At 43.7% G+C, this 16,762-nt stretch overlaps 1 protein-coding gene across 4 annotated transcripts in view; it reads right to left on the bottom strand.

The window, feature by feature from the left end:
• LOC129820197 (engulfment and cell motility protein 1-like) overlaps nt 1-16,537 on the bottom strand; it is a 167,160-nt gene extending 150,623 nt beyond the window's left edge. For 3 of the 4 annotated variants that reach the window (XM_055877194.1, XM_055877192.1, XM_055877187.1), the window contains exon 1: nt 16,371-16,536. The gene's annotated coding sequence lies outside the window, so the exon portion shown is untranslated. Of the gene's footprint in view, nt 1-16,370 lie in introns of all 4 variants that reach the window. The other variant, XM_055877191.1, reaches the window with a different exon arrangement.
• Nucleotides 16,538-16,762: the final 225 nt, after the last annotated feature.

Below are 16,762 nucleotides of genomic sequence, written 5' to 3' on the forward strand. Positions count from 1 at the left end.
TTGAAGAATCTCAAATATAAAATATATTTAGATTTGTTTAACACTTTTTTTGGTTACTACATGATTCCATATGTGTTAATTCATAGTTTTGATGTCTTCATTATTATTCTACAATGTAGAAAATAGTAAAAATAAAGAAAATCCCTTGAAATTAATAGGTGTGTCCAAACTTTTAACTGGTACTGTTTATATTAGGTATTTTGATTGTTTTCAGTGTATTTTGAACCCTTTCAGACAATGTGACTAATCACGTAAAAAAGTGTGCACTAAAATTACACCAATTTAACTGATTAACTCTGACAGCCCTACTAATAGCCGATGTACTCTAAGCAATAGAGTAATAAGTAAGTAATGATAGACTACGAGCATCAGGGTTTTCTCTGCGGTCTGCCGAGTAATTTTAGCCATTTGAGGAAGTGGTATCTCTCATTTTTGTTTTTAACATCCCATTCAGATTCAGGCCATGTTTAACAATACATCCTTCTTCCCTTCCTTGAAGAAATCTCTGATCTAACAACAGGCTGGTTGGTTGAAGGTGATGTGATAGAACCATTGCTTATACCTAACTATTTTGTTATTGTACAGTTATTACTAGCGTCATGTCAAGGGGGTGTACTTGTAGATCAAGTTGCCTCATGCTCCAGCAACAGGAGATAGGCTCCTCCATATGGGCCGTTCTGGCTCGGACAAGTGCTTTGTTTCTGGCCATTTTGAGCCTGTAATCGAACCCACAAATGCTGATGCTCCAGATACTCAACAAGTCTAAAGGCCAGATTTATTGCTTCTTTTAATCAGCACAACAGTTTTCAGCTGTGCTAACATAATTGTAAAAAGGGTTTTCTAATGATCAATCAGCCTTTTAAATTGATAAACTTGGATTAGCTAACACAACGTGCCATTGGAACACAGGAGTGATGGTTGCTGATAATGGGCTTCTGTACACCTATGTAGATATTCCATTTAAAAAATCTGCCGTTTTCAACTACAATAGTCATTTACAACATTAACAATGTCTACACTGTATTTCTGATCAATTTGATGTTATTTTAATGGTAAAAAAATAGCTTTTCTTTCAAAAACAAGGACATTTCTAAGTGACCCCAAACTTTTGAACGGTAGTGTATATTTTTTACAAATCAATAATTGGAGTCAAAGAGCGGAGGGATTAAGAGAGCAGCATAATGTCTCATAACGCTTAGCTTCACTCATTTATGGAGAAGAAAAAGAACACACAACCCAAACCTAAAATAAGCTAATCCTCTTCCCCCTGAGGGAACCAGCAAACAAAAACATCATAACTGCGACTGCACTTCACGTGCCAGTACACCCTTCTTCTTCTTGCCCAACAACAGGCTGATACACCTTCAACAGACACACAGCGTGCGTCTCAAATGGCATAGGGCTCTGGTCAAAGTAGTGCACTCTATAGGGAATTGGGGTGCCATTTGGAACGCTACTACAGTAAAGTGAATAGGGGAAAAGACCCAGTCATTCGGCTGTAGAGCTTTAATGTCATAACAACCATAAACCTACACAATGGTTCATGTGTGAATACAGTGCATTTAGACAAGAGCTTTAGTTCTAAAGGCTTACTAAACAATAGTAGCTCAATAACTAAGCTCTTATGAATTGAGACTATTCTGAAGAATAGCCAAAGCATAAGTCTATTTTCCAATTGAAATAGAGAGAGAGAGTGTGCGTGTCAGACAGAAAGACAGCGGCAAACAGAGAGACATGCTTGTAAATATTGCACACTTCTAGTTGATGTGAAGAAAATGGGGATACAGCCTTACAGTCAGTCAGTCAGCCAGCCATACAGTCAGTCAGTCAGCCAGCCAGCCATACAGTCAGTTATAGTCAGCCAGTCAGGCGGTGCTGAAGATATACTGTCCCATGTCACCAAATCCCTGTTGGTTTCTTCTACCCTAGATTGAGACCTGAAAGAGCCCGAGCGGGGAACATTTGGGATTGATTTGCTGCTATTTTTACATGTCCTACTTGAAATAAAGGCTTCAGAGATACAGTCAGAGACCGTCGGCCTCAACATCAATGGGAGCCCTGAAAGTGTTTTTCGAAATCAAAAGTAAGTCAAAGGAAAGTCCTTCAGAACCTGAATAAGGGGAATCTCTTTGCTACAGCAGTGTATATGACACAGACTAGTGATAACCAATGTATTCAGGAGGCAACGGGGTGGAAGGAGACATATTCCTCCTCTCCTTCCACCCCATTCCCACTGTAACAGGAAAATAATACATTCTTTAGAGCAACAAAAATAAACATGCTGTCAACCACACACACACACACGCACACACACACTGCATTTTATAAACAGAAAGGTCGCCTCAGTTCACAGTGTACCTTGGTATGCAGGAGGATTCACACAGCAGCAGTTTCATTTCTCATTGGCCCATAAATCTAAATGGAACATACACTTTTAACAATAACCACTGGATGTATCCCAAATGGCCCCCTGATCCCTTTATAGTGCACTACTTTTGACCAGGGCCTTATGGGTCCTCCTTGCTCTGTGGGCCCTGGTCGAAAGTAGTGCACAATGAAGGGAATAGGGTGCCATTTGGAACGCATCCATGTCTTTGAGAATAAAGCCGAGGCAGGCTATTATCCTCTAGCTATTAGAATTCTAGCTAGCTGTGATGACTGATCACAGGCAGTAATACTCTGCAGTAGCAGTGACATTATACACATGACGATGCATTACAGCATTGCCTCCAGGGCTTCTGGCACTGTCATGCCTTACAGAAGTCCCTCTTGGATCTTAAGTTAATACTTAATGTAAACAAAACAAGATCCATGCTATTATCTAGGTCCCATAACGCCTAGGTCACATAACGTCGCCTTAAGTGACCTTGAAATGACTAGCCTGAACAGAACACAAATCAAACGAGTTCCCTCTGGTAAATATCTTGACTAACCTGTACATGTACACACGCACATCAACTCGGTACCCCCTCTACATAGCGGCGTTTTTGTATTGTGTTACTTATTTTTGTAATTTAGTTTATTTAGAATATTATTTCTTAACTCTTATTTTTCGTTAAACTGCATTGTTGGTTAAGGGATTTTCAGTCAACATTTCACAGTAAGGTCTATCTATACCTGTTGTATTCGGCACGTGACAAATTAAATTTGATCTTGGTATCTGGCTAGATGATAAATATGCATGTTACTGAGCTGGTAAAGAAATTGATGATCAAAATGTGATTATTTTTACAGAAATAGAGCATGTCCGTCTTTTGATAATAGAAAGGAAGTTGTCCAGGCAACTTTTGTCTGTTTTAGATTACCGGGATATAATCTACTGGCTTGCGGAAGCTTCCACACCTAAACCTCTAGATGCTGTTTTCCCATTGTGCCCAGGTAACCTAGTGGTTAGCGTGTTGGACTAGTAACCGAAAGGTTACAAGATCGAATCCCCGAGCTGACAAGGTAAAAATCTGTCGTTCTGCCCCTGAACAAGGCAGTTAACCAACTGTTCCTAGGCAGTCAATGTATATAAGAATTTGTTCTTAACTGACTTGCCTAGTTAGATAAAAATGACTAGGGAGGGTTTTAGAACTCACCATTGTGTATTGTATCAAAAGGTGGGTTGGGCCTCGGTACGTAAGAGAGCAGCATTCCCTTCTGTTACTTTACAAAGCGCTCCTGCAGAAACGTCCAACGTATCTGACCACACTGGTCAAGGTCACCATAGAATACAGTACAGTCACCATAGAATACAGTACAGTTACCATAGAATACAGTACAAGCGCACAAGATTGGATAGTGCAAGAGGTTCCGAGGGTGGCTTCTGATTTAGGGAGAGACGGTACTAGTTTAAATGCTCCACAGATGTGGATCATGTTGCAGGGGAGGCTCAGGCTTGCCTGCCCTGTAGGGAATGTAAAACATTAGTGGGGAATGATCGAAGTGAGGTAATTTAGTACTTTATTGTGTTTTGTATTTACGTGTGTGTTTGTACTGTGCAGAGCTCATTTGAAAAAGAGACTTAATATAACACCCTGTTAAAAAATAAAAGGTTAATAAATAAAATACAATTAACGTGCTGGTCCCAAACATCCTCCCATTCACAGGACACACACTCCCACGGTGGAGGAACGACACAGTGCAGAGGGATCTTGTCAGGAGAGACAGCTCTGCATCTCTCCCTCCCCGCCACTCCCCCTGCTGAGGTGCAGAATGCTGTGAATGGCCACAGTCACCAGCACTCACTAGACAGAGAGTCACTCTGTGACCAGCACTGGAGACCAGACATAGTCTCAATCTGTGACCAGCACGGCAGATCAGGCAGAGGGGAACAAAGGAGATACTGTGATCTTCAATCACATGGACGCTCATAGTGCTCGTGGAGGCACACAAACACACCCTCTCGTTCTGCCAGCTGTCCTCCTACCGCTCCCTGGGCCCCCCTGGCCCCCCAGCTGTGACTGATACCCCACCTCCAGCAGGCTTGGGTGAGTTCCAGGGAGGTCTGGATTTTACAAAACACAGTCGTAGCCCCCCCCCCCCCACAGAGTTCCCCCTGTACCCCCATCCCTGCTGCCAGAAGTACTAGGACCACAGCGTAATTCCTCACCCCTGCAGATCAGGCTCACTGAACAGCTAGTAGCTAGCTACATGGACCACCTTCAACAACTCTGCCAATAGCTAGGCCCCACACAGCCTGGGCTATGTCAGAGAAATGATACTGTATACTGGTGGCTGGGGACATTTAAAATCTGGAATCCTTCATGTGGAAACAGCCACATCCGTTTGCAATATTACAACAACATATAAGTTACTGCAAACAACCAACACAGTTTTTCCCGTCTGACATCTGTGAACAACCGATAGAAGAGCACAACATGTATATTAAAAATAAAAACAAATCACCCTTAGTTCAGCAACAAAAACAAGAGCGGTGGTGGGGCCGGCCATTGGTGCTGTTTCCCCCTACTGCAGACTCCATCTTTTACTGACATTTACCTCATGCCTCCATTGTTTGCTTTACCACCCTCATCTCTATACCCATGCCTTTACAAAGCCAATAAAAACTAACTATTTGTCACATGGACAGAATACAAAAGGAATAAAATAAATGTGTGTATTTATTGTACACGTGTAGTGTATGTGTGTGTCAAAGTCGTGTATATATATATATATATATATATATATATATATATATATATATTACACAGACCATTTAAATAACAAAACCATTAAATAACTCATATGGAATCATGTAGTAACCAAAAAAGTGTTATGCAAAATAAAATATATTTTTTTATTTGAAATTCTTCAAAGTAGCCACCCTTTGCCTTGATGACAGCTTTGCATACACTTGGCATTCTCTCCACCAGCTTCATGAGGTAGTCACCTGGAATGCATCTCAATTAACAGGTGTGCCTTGTTAAAAAGTTCATTTGTGTAATTTCTTTCCTTCTTAATGCGTTTGAGCCAATCAGTTGTGTTGTGACAAGGTAGAGGGGGTACACAGAAGATAGCCCTATTAGGCAGAATATCAATTTCACATTATGGCAAGAACAGCTCAAATAAGCAAAGAGAAATGACAATCGATCATAACTTTAAGACAATCTAGAAAGTTTCAAGAACCTTATAAAAGTTTCTTCAAGTGCAGTTGCAAAAACCATCAAGCGCTATGATGAAACTGGCTCTCATGAGGACCACCACAGGAAAGGAAGACCCAGAGTTACCTCTGCTGCAGAGGATAAGTTCATTAGAGTTACCAGCCTCAGAAATTGCAGCCCAAATAAATGCATCACAGAGTTCAAGTAACAGACACATCTCAACATCAACTGTTCAGAGGAGACTGTGTGAATCAGGCCTTCATGGTCGATTTTCTGCAAAGAAACTACTACTAAAGGACACCAATAATAAGAAGAGACTTGCTCGGGCCAAGAAACATGAGCAATGGACATTAGACCAGTGATAATCTGTCCTTTGGTCTCATGAGTCCAAATTTTAGATTTTTGGTTTCACCTACTCAGCGTCTTTGTGAGGAGGTGGTGTGATGGTGCTTTTCGGCAGGGTGCTAGCCATGGGCCCTCTGACCACACTGCAGGGTGCTGGACCTGGGCACTAGGGTTGCATCCCAAATGGCACCCTATTCCCTTCATAGCACACTACTTTTGACCATTGTCCTATGGGCCTGGGTTAAGTAGTGCACTAGATAGATTTGGGACGCACATAGGCCTTTCATCCCTCTGCTTCAGTCAGACTAAAATAGGGGTCATCAACTAGATTCAGCCGTGGGCAGATGTTTTCTTGAGCGGATGGTCAGGGGGGGGGGGCTGTTACGGATACAAGTATTCTGTGTGTATCCTGTGTGTATTTCTTTTCTCTCCTTCTCCCCTACTCACAGGTGACAATCATCATTCCCCAATCAGTCGTCAATCAGTCCCTAATCAGAATACACCTGCTCCTTTTCTCCTACCCAATCACATTCCCTTTCCCTTGGTTTAAAAACCCTGTCAGTTGTTTACTCTGGAGCTCGATCTCTTTGTGTAGCCATCTCTCTGTAAATGCCATATGTTTGTAGATCTCTTGTGTGGTTTAGCATCTACATGTCACTTTGTCCCCACCTGTGAGTATTGTGTTTTATGGTGTTTGTTTGATAGTGGGAAAAGGGGGTAACCAGACAGTTCGCCCATGGGCATACACTACCCGTAGGTAAACTTTGTTAAATACACTAGTTAGAACTGGGCGGACCACCCACTGTATTTTTGGTTAGTTAGTTAGCTGTTGTTGAAATAGGCTAGACTAGCTTAGGGGTGTTTTTGGATGCTTATTGTTTCTTTCCTTGGGTCCAGCTCAGCCCCTTTTCCTGCCCCCCCATTACCGTGTGTTTGACTAATGAACCCTGCGTTTGACTAATAAACCCTGCGTTTGACTAATAAACCCTGCGTTTGACTAATAAACCCTGCGTTTGACTAATAAACCCTGCGTTTGACGGTAGAATTTAAGTTGTCGTGGTTATTTCGTTCTCACCGTTACTTTGTCACTATTACACTTTGCATAAGTTATGTTACGGCTCTCGATACCATCCCCCCCTAGACTGCCGGGCCAAAGGGATTCGTAACAGGGACATGATTACAAATCATTTATAGACTCAAATTGACCACAAGAAGCCCAAACAGATTAAATATTTTACTAAAACATTTGTATGCGATCATACACTGAGTGTACAAAACATTAGGAACACCTGCTCTTTCCATGACAGACTGACCAGGTGAATCCAGGTGAAAGCTATGATCCCTTATTGATATCACCTGTTAAATCCACTTTAATCAGTGTAGATTGGCAAAAGGGGGTGCAACTCAATATTAGGAAGGTGTTCCTAATGCTTTGTACACTCAGCGTATATCTCTCTATTATGCGTGGTAATACTTTGGAACAGATTTCCCCAAAAAAAGAATCACTTGGAGCTGATTCGCTGTTTTTAGTCTTTAATCTCCATCAATTAAAACAATTAATTGGGGGGCCAAATTTAAAAATGTTTTTTTTTTAAATCACACGTGGGCCAAATTTGGGCCGTCAGTTGAGGAACCCTGGGTTACACCTTTCATTGGGTTTGCAGAGGGCTGTTATTCTTTCCTCTAGTAAAATGTCTACGACACTGCTCAGGGGACTCACCCTACACTTATGGTGTAGTAGTTTCATGCGATTGAACTCTTGTCTATTTTGGGATATGAACATCATGAACATAAAGAGAATTTAAAACGGCATAATTGTTGTTTTTTCTGGGTTAATTATTGCATGTAACCCATACTTTTGTGTAACCGGGAGAGAGAACAAACATGAAGAGCAAGGCCTCTGCTGTGCTTCAAACTGAGCTCTCATTGCGACGGGTAATATGTCATTATAATGATGTCATCAAATAGCATCCATTTGTCACGATGCTGTGAATTCAGAGGAACAACAGATCTTGTTTCACATGATGTGTTCAACTCAAGAGGCCAGACTCATATGAATACATTGAGAAACAACCACAGCAAAAGGGGTTGTAAGATGACACTATGTTGCCTTGTTTCCTGCAAAGTATCCGTTCGTACAGGAACCAGATCAGATCACATGATGCAGGAAGTGGTGGCTCACCTTCCACTAGTCTGGGGCATTCCCCCTCCTCCACCCTGTTCGAAGGACACACTCTGTCCTGTTTTTCTACTGGGGCTCCTTCCTTCACGTTGTTTCATTCTATCTAGACCGTCTGTCTGGATTCAGAAATGCACACAGACCAGTTAGACAGATCTCAGTCTGCCCCTCCAGGCAAAGAGACTACCTTCAACACACAAGCCTCCAGCCCAGCCAGCCAGCCAGTCCTAGACTATTAGAGTGGCAAGTGCTGCTGCTGGCATCAAAAGCACTGTCCCTCTTTATTTGTAGACACTCGCTCTGGGGAGTTGAGAATCTGTGACAAAGTTCCACAGCAGGTGGCCTGCAGATGTGGTGGGGGGATTGACTTGCCAACGATGGTGACAGTGAGAATTCCAGTTCAGCAAAATAAGAAAATGCCTTGAGGGTCCTCTTCCATCCAGCTGCAATGTTGACCCAAACAGGCTGTTCACTACATAGTGTACTAGCTTTGACCAGAGCCCCTATGGGCCCCTATTCCCAACACTGTCTGCTCTGCTGTAGCAACCGCAGAAGATAAATCCACACAAGGAAAAGAGAAACAAATCTCCTCACAGCTAGCCCCCCCCCCCTCTCCCCATGCTCCAGTTGGTCCCACCAGGTGTGTGTGTGTGTGCGTGTGCGATCACACTTCCACAGATGTTGCTGTAACTGAATACACATCTGCCTCCTGGGAGAGCAAGGGATGTGACAGACAGGGGGGAGGGGCGCCAAATCACCCTGGCAACGAGCGATACATAATCCAAACCGGAGCAGTTGTTATGGCTCCTGATGTTCTAATCTGGAGTGTCCGGCAGATGCTCTGTGAGCAGATTCAGAATCACCACACAGGCAGACAGGCTCCTCATTTGAGGACAAAGATGAATATTACTGAGGCGTCGATCTATCTCTGTCCCCCCCCCCCCCCCCTTTCTACCGGGTGATGAAAAGCATGAAAGTGTGAAAATGACTGGCTGAAAATACCAAAGATACAGAGAAAACATCACAGATTCTGGATGCGTCCCAAATGGCACCCTATTCCTTACTTTATAGGGCACTACTTTTGAGCAAAGCCCTATGGGCCCCCAGCAAACGTAGTGCACTACATAGTGAATAGGTTGCAATGCCATTTGGGACAAACTCACTGCTTTTCTTGAATTTTCTATTATCTGACAGTCAGATTCCAGGTTTTGTGTTTGTGAGCTGTTGTTAAACTCAAGGTCAGCCTGCGATGAATGACAGAGTCAACTTAAGACAGTGTATCACTGCCCTGGGAACATGACTCCACCACAACACACACACACACACACACACACACACACACACACACACACACTGGTATCCAGAATTCAGGGTCAGTATAAAGATCACAACACCACAGAAGAAGTATGAAACAAGCTCTCGCAGAGAAAGCATTAACACATTTGTAGACCTAATTAGTGTTTGGAAATGAATATCTGGAGTTCATTTAGCTAGTACTACATCCTTAAAACAAATCGCCACAATATCTCTCAAATATTAGTCTCTTTCAAATAAAACATCTATCTTGGTATCATAATTATTAAATGCCAGCCTTATGCAATTTTCTTTCCTTGATGTGGTAAAAAGGAGCCCATCAATTTGGTTTGCGTACGCAGTGTTGTTTTATTAGGCTATGGCTTCATTTGCATAGCCAAACCTTACTGGAGTGGAAATGAGAAACAGATCAAAGAGATAACAAGAGGGTCAGTCAAGGGAGGGGGGAGGAGTAAGAGACACACACAGAGAGAGAGAGCAAGAGTGCTCATGGTTTCTTAGAAACCGAGCAACCTGGTCCATCTCTCTCTCCATCCAATCTAACGTTATGCTTTATTTCCAGTTCATCTCACGATCCATCCATCCATCCGTGTTGCCCTCTCCCATCAGGGCCAGGCTTTGATGACACCTGCATCCTGCGCTGTGAGCGGCAGGGGGGAGAGAGACGGAGGAGAAGAGAGCTGTGGCTGTGACTGGCATGCCGCGTCCGTAATGCACAAGGCACGGACAGGGAGCAGGGAGGGAGAGACTCACGCAGACACACACGGACGGCAGAGCTACAGCATAGGGAGAATGTGATGTAGTGCTCTCCATCAGGGTAAGGGACAGGCCTGTGAATCACTGTCAGTGTAGAGACGGGATCAGAACAGAGGCTATATAGTCTACCGTAGAGACGGGATCAGAACAGAGGCTATATAGTCTACAGTAGAGACGGGATCGGAACAGAGGCTTTATAGTCTACAGTAGAGACGGGATCGGAACAGAGGCTATATAGTCTACAGTAGAGACGGGATCGGAACAGAGGCTATATAGTCTACAGTAGAGACGGGATCAGAACAGAGGCTATATAGTCTACCGTAGAGACGGGATCGGAACAGAGGCTTTATAGTCTACCGTAGAGACGGGATCAGAACAGAGGCTATATAGTCTACCGTAGAGACGGGATCAGAACAGAGGCTATATAGTCTACCGTAGAGACGGGATCGGAACAGAGGCTATATAGTCTACAGTAGAGACGGGATCAGAACAGAGGCTATATAGTCTACCGTAGAGACGGGATCAGAACAGAGGCTATATAGTCTACAGTAGAGACGGGATCAGAACAGAGGCTTTATAGTCTACAGTAGAGACGGGATCGGAACAGAGGCTATATAGTCTACAGTAGAGACGGGATCGGAACAGAGGCTATATAGTCTACAGTAGAGACGGGATCAGAACAGAGGCTATATAGTCTACCGTAGAGACGGGATCGGAACAGAGGCTTTATAGTCTACCGTAGAGACGGGATCAGAACAGAGGCTATATAGTCTACCGTAGAGACGGGATCAGAACAGAGGCTATATAGTCTACCGTAGAGACGGGATCGGAACAGAGGCTATATAGTCTACAGTAGAGACGGGATCAGAACAGAGGCTATATAGTCTACCGTAGAGACGGGATCAGAACAGAGGCTATATAGTCTACAGTAGAGACGGGATCAGAACAGAGGCTATATAGTCTACCGTAGAGACGGGATCAGAACAGAGGCTATATAGTCTACAGTAGAGACGGGATCAGAACAGAGGTGTGTGCAGCTATTAACATACCGTAAATACCATAGTATATAGACAAACAAAAGCAGGCCAGAGAAATGATGCCAGGGGGCTTGGATGTTGTTTTTGGGGCCTTTGTACCACGCCCTGAAAATGAGGGGAAACACTAACAGGAGCTATACATTAGCAGAAGGCCCAGTGACCAGGGAGCGTGATCCTCCTGTCGTTTTAGTGTAGAACTCTGATAACCACTGAATGAATATACTATGACCTTTATCTTGTGGCAGTGTCTGTGCATCAGAGGAGCAGAGGGGTGGATTTTTACACCGGCTGTCTTCATCATGGTCAAGCCATCAGGATCAAGGCTGAATTTCTCACTGATCCGTGTACATCAGCAGTCCCCTTCATAATATTTTCATGTGGAGATCCACGACAGCGATGGAGAGAAGGAAAAAAAGAGAAAAGGAGAGGTTGAAGAGAGCAGGAGCGTGACGAGAAGAAGGTCGCTCCAATGAACGCAGCAGTAGGAGAGACCAGTGACCGATACTCTAACACACACGGAGTCCACAGCTGGAGTCAACCTGTGTGAACGGCTGGGTCGCACACCAGCATGCTCCAGCTAATGGAGACCACATGTATATAACAGAGAGAAATATGATCAACACATCCAACATCATGCTGATACACTCACACCACAGCACCACGCTGCCTACACACACACCAGAGAGAGAAACCACACACCCGCACAATGCTAGGCTATACTTAGATAAATGCAAAACACTAAAACGTTGATCTGACTGGTTCATACTACAGGGAACTAAATACCAAAACGCTACATACCAACTCTTCCACAGACAGCTGGAAAAGGGTAGACCAAGTACATAACTATCAGTTAGCAAACTGGTTCAAATATCTGTGGTGGTGGGATGGTCTGTGGTGGTGGGATGGTCTGTGGTGGTGGGATGGTCTGTGGTGGTGGGATGGTCTGTGGTGGTGGGATGGTCTGTGGTGGAGGGATGGTCTGTGCTGGTGGGATGGTCTGTGGTGGTGGGATGGTCTGTGGTGGAGGGATGGTCTGTGCTGGTGGGATGGTCTGTGGTGGAGGGATGGTCTGTGGTGGAGGGATGGTCTGTGCTGGTGGGATGGTCTGTGGTGGTGGGATGGTCTGTGGTGGTGGGATGGTCTGTGGTGGAGGGATGGTCTGTGCTGGTGGGATGGTCTGTGGTGGAGGGATGGTCTGTGCTGGTGGGATGGTCTGTGCTGGTGGGATGGTCTGTGGTGGTGGTGGGATGCTAAAAACAAAACAGTCAGGAACATCTGACAAACACTAAAGTCATTAGGACCAAAGTCTTCTTGAGTACAACTGGAATGCTAGTGGAGTGGGCAAGGTGAGGAGATACTATCATTTACCTGATTATTTATCTGTGAACTGTACAGTTAACTCTGTTGAGTTGGCTGTAGGATAACAGAATGTCAACCCTACTTGAGGGGGCTTTGTAGCCCTTAAATCAGAGACAGACAGACAGAGAAAGGAGGACTGCCAGGCGAGGTTTTCTATTCATAAATTGCGAAGGTTGCACTTGGAGGTGGGAGGGTGCCAAACTGCAGAGTATAATTTATGAGCACCCAGGCGCATTTGTGGTGAATCTGAATGAGCCCCCACCCCCCCCACCCCCCACCCTCTCTCAAAGTGGAGATCCCGAATCAGCACTCCTTTCAGTCAGAAACCTCATCTGGGGACAAAGTATGTATCAAGCGTCTCAGAGTAGGAGTGCTGATTTGGGATGAGTTCAGCTTTTTAGGTGATAATAATTCAGATTATTATGGACAGGGAGGACGTTATCCTATATCAGCAGTCCTACTCGGAGACTCTGGTTTATTACACACGCCGATCTCCACATTATTACTGTGCTTAAACTGAATTCCTCTCCATCAATGAGGCTTATAATGGGAAACATTTGAGGGGAAAACATTTTTATTTAGTCGAGAAGTTAGCAGACGCTTGTAATGACCAGTTAAACACTCTTTTTCCCTGTGTGTGTGTGTGTGTGTGTTATGACCAGTAAAACAGTATTTCCCCTGTGTGTACATTCCTTTGACATACTGTTCTTCAGGTGTCTATAAAATGCATGATATTTTGCTGACACACACATCACTTTTGGGCTGCTAGTCAAGGCCTTCCAGACCTGACACACATATCACTTCTGGGCTGCTAGTCAAGGCCTTCCAGACCTGACACATATCACTTCTGGGCTGCTAGTCAAGGCCTTCCAGACCTGACACATATCACTTCTGGGCTGCTAGTCAAGGCCTTCCAGACCTGACACATATCACTTCTGGGCTGCTAGTCAAGGCCTTCCAGACCTGACACACATCACTTCTGGGCTGCTAGTCAAGGCCTTCCAGATCTGACACACCGGTCCTCCAGGAGTGAAGAAGAGTTAGGAGAGTTAGGAAAAGGATGTAAGACTAGATTGTTGTGTAGAGTTATGGAAGCATCAAGTGTGAGACACCACATCAATTTTGACACAGATTTGTACTTTGTCACGATTTGACTTACAAAATGATCTTGTCAGATGAAAGCATACAGTACACTGCCTGATTTTAACAAGTTGTAATCTCAAATCATAAGCCTCATACCAAAAGTCCTTATGGCAGAGCATGTAGATGCAACAGAGGAACGATGTAACGGTGGGCAACTGAGGGCGGCAGGTAGCCTAGCGGTTAAAGCGCTGAGCAAGTAACCAAAATGTCGCTAGGTCGAACCCCAGAGCCAACAAGGTGATAAATCCCTGAACCATCATCGCTCCAGGGTCGCCGTTGATCATGGCTGACCCTGGTCATGACCCCACCAAGGGTGTCTCAGGGGGAGTTGGGATATGCAAAAAAACACTATTCTAATTCACACATGGGTATTAATACACACGTGTACATGTGTGAAATGGGACAAATGTAAACAACCACCAAATGATTATTATTAGGACCCCAATCCAAGACCAATATCAATACACATTATCTTAACCTAGTCTACACTGGCCTTCATGTCCAATGATACTCCATAAATACAGTACATCCAATAGAGCAGCATCTACCTACTGCCATCCTGACACCCAGAACATCTAGCAGCCATACTCAGTGGGAGCCAGTATGTTCTGTGTGTGTTTACAGTACCAGTCAAAAGATTGGACACACCTACTTATTTCAGGGGTTTTTCTTTCTTTTTTTTTTTTACTATTTTCTACATTGTAGAACAATAGTGAAGACATCAAAACTATGAAATAACACATATGGACTCATGTACTAACCATAAAAGTGTTAACCAAATCTAAATATATTTATCTATATTGTGCCAAGAGTGTGCAAAGTTGTCATCAAGGCAAAGGGTGGCTACTTTGAAGAAACACTTTTTTGGTTACTACATGATTCCATGTGTGTTATTTCATAGTTGTGATTATTCTACAATGCAGAAAATAGTCAAAATTAAGAAAAACCCTTGAATGAGTAGGTGTGTCCAAACCGTTGACTGGTACTGTATATCACTCTGGCATGATGACACTGGCACTGCTGTGCCATCACAACACACACATCTCCTCTGGTTAATGGAGCATGGATGAGGTGCTCCAGCCTGGTCTCATAGCAATAGATGTAACATAGTAAATGTAAATCCCGGGACACTCAAGTTAGTATTATATGTTACGTTTTGTACGGTTACATGGTCGGGGTGGATGAGTGGGGATATAACGTGAACGTCTAGCAACCCAAAAGGTTACAAGTTTGAATATATATCATCACAGAAAACTTTAGCATTTTAGCTAATTAGCAAAATGTCAACTACATACTACTTTTTAGCTACAGTACTTTGCAACTACCTACCATGTTAGCCAACCCTTCCCTTAACCCTTTAACCCAACTCCTAAACTTAAACCTAACCCCTAGCCTAGCTAACGTTAGCCATCTAGCAAATTCGTAACATATTGTCTGTTTGGCAAATTTGTAACATATAATACAAATTGTAATTCATAACATATCACACAAAAATGGGTGATGGACATCAACAAATTCATTCATACAAAATGTAACTAAATGGAGTGTCTCGGATTTACATATAGAATAATATGAAAATGCTCTGAGACCAGGTTGGTGGCTCAGAAACTGCTCTGCCCTCTGGGAAAAGGCCTCTGAAATCCTCATAGGTACTGTCAAAACACACAAGACAGTCAGATGAAGCTCAAATAACATGAGAGTGGAGGCTGCTGAGGGGAGAACAGCTCATTATAATGGCTGGAACAGAGAAAATGGAATGGCATCAAACTGTTTTCGATACCATTCCACTGATTCCACTCCAGCCATTACCATGAGCCCGTCCTCCCCAATTAAATTGCCACCAACCTCCTGGGGTGTGTGTGTCTTAGATCTCAAATCAACCATTTCTTGTAGGAGAGCATCAAAGCACTTCAAGATAATGATCCAATCTGTAGAAAACATATTCTAGCCTACAATGATACCCACAATGTGATTAATGACATTGAATTGACTGTGGTTCAAACCATAGCCTGCATGCATGCATCTCCATCCTAGAATAAAGACAAGTAAAACTAGAGAGTGAATATGCTCAAAAACACCTGCATTGGAAGCAGGGGTATATAGGCTGCAGACTTTTCTCCTGTAATTAACGTTTGTTTACACAACAGTGGCCAAAGCTGGACCAGGGACTTCTCTCCTGTAATTCATGTTTGTTTACAGTGGCCAATGCAACCAGGGATAAAGTCTGGACAGGGGTGTTTTGTAAACAAGCTATCCACTTGTGTTTCAACAAACAACGACTTCATACGAGAACTCTTTCATTGGAATTCCAGTGCGGACGCGCCAACTTCATGAGCCGCTGAACTGTTTTGAGCGAGCTTGTCAATCAACAGAGCAGCGCCCAGAACCGCGGCACCCAGAACCGCGGCGCCCACTCCTGCAGAAAAGTAGCCGATTGATAACATTTCCAGGGCGCGCAAACTATTCTACTGTATAGTGTATAATACAATGTAACAATAGCAGAAATACTGGCTACAGTAGCGAGTCGAACACCGACTATTGACAATTTATTGAGCAGTTCATTCTGGCGTGTATCCTAAACTAGTAGAGGAAAAGAAGAAACTGCATGCTTTCTATTAGGCTAAATGAAATAACGTTTTATTTTTTACCAACCTGGCCAAGCGATGGAACTTCTCATGTAGCAAAACGCTGATGTTCAGAGTTTGTGTCACAGTCAGTCGTGCGTGTTCTGTCCCTCTCCTCCGCTCCAGATTATGTTTTCACTTCCTCTTTTTCTCCGCCGTCTGCTGGTTGGCTCCTCTCCTCCGAGACTCGAGCAACGATGCTAGGGATTTTGACCAATTACAACACAACAAATCCCGACAATCGAAGGGGCACTCCTCGTTAATGGGTGGCAATCAATGACTGTATGGCAGGGGTGTCAAACTCATTCCACGGAGGGCCTTGTGTCTGCAGGTTTTTGGTCTTTCCTTTCAATAAAGCCCTAGACAACCAGGTGTGGGGAGTTCCTAACTAATTAGTGATGTTAATTCATCAATCAAGTA

The sequence above is a fragment of the Salvelinus fontinalis genome, chromosome 22, assembly GCF_029448725.1.
Source record: "Salvelinus fontinalis isolate EN_2023a chromosome 22, ASM2944872v1, whole genome shotgun sequence".
Lineage (NCBI taxonomy): Eukaryota > Metazoa > Chordata > Actinopteri > Salmoniformes > Salmonidae > Salvelinus > Salvelinus fontinalis.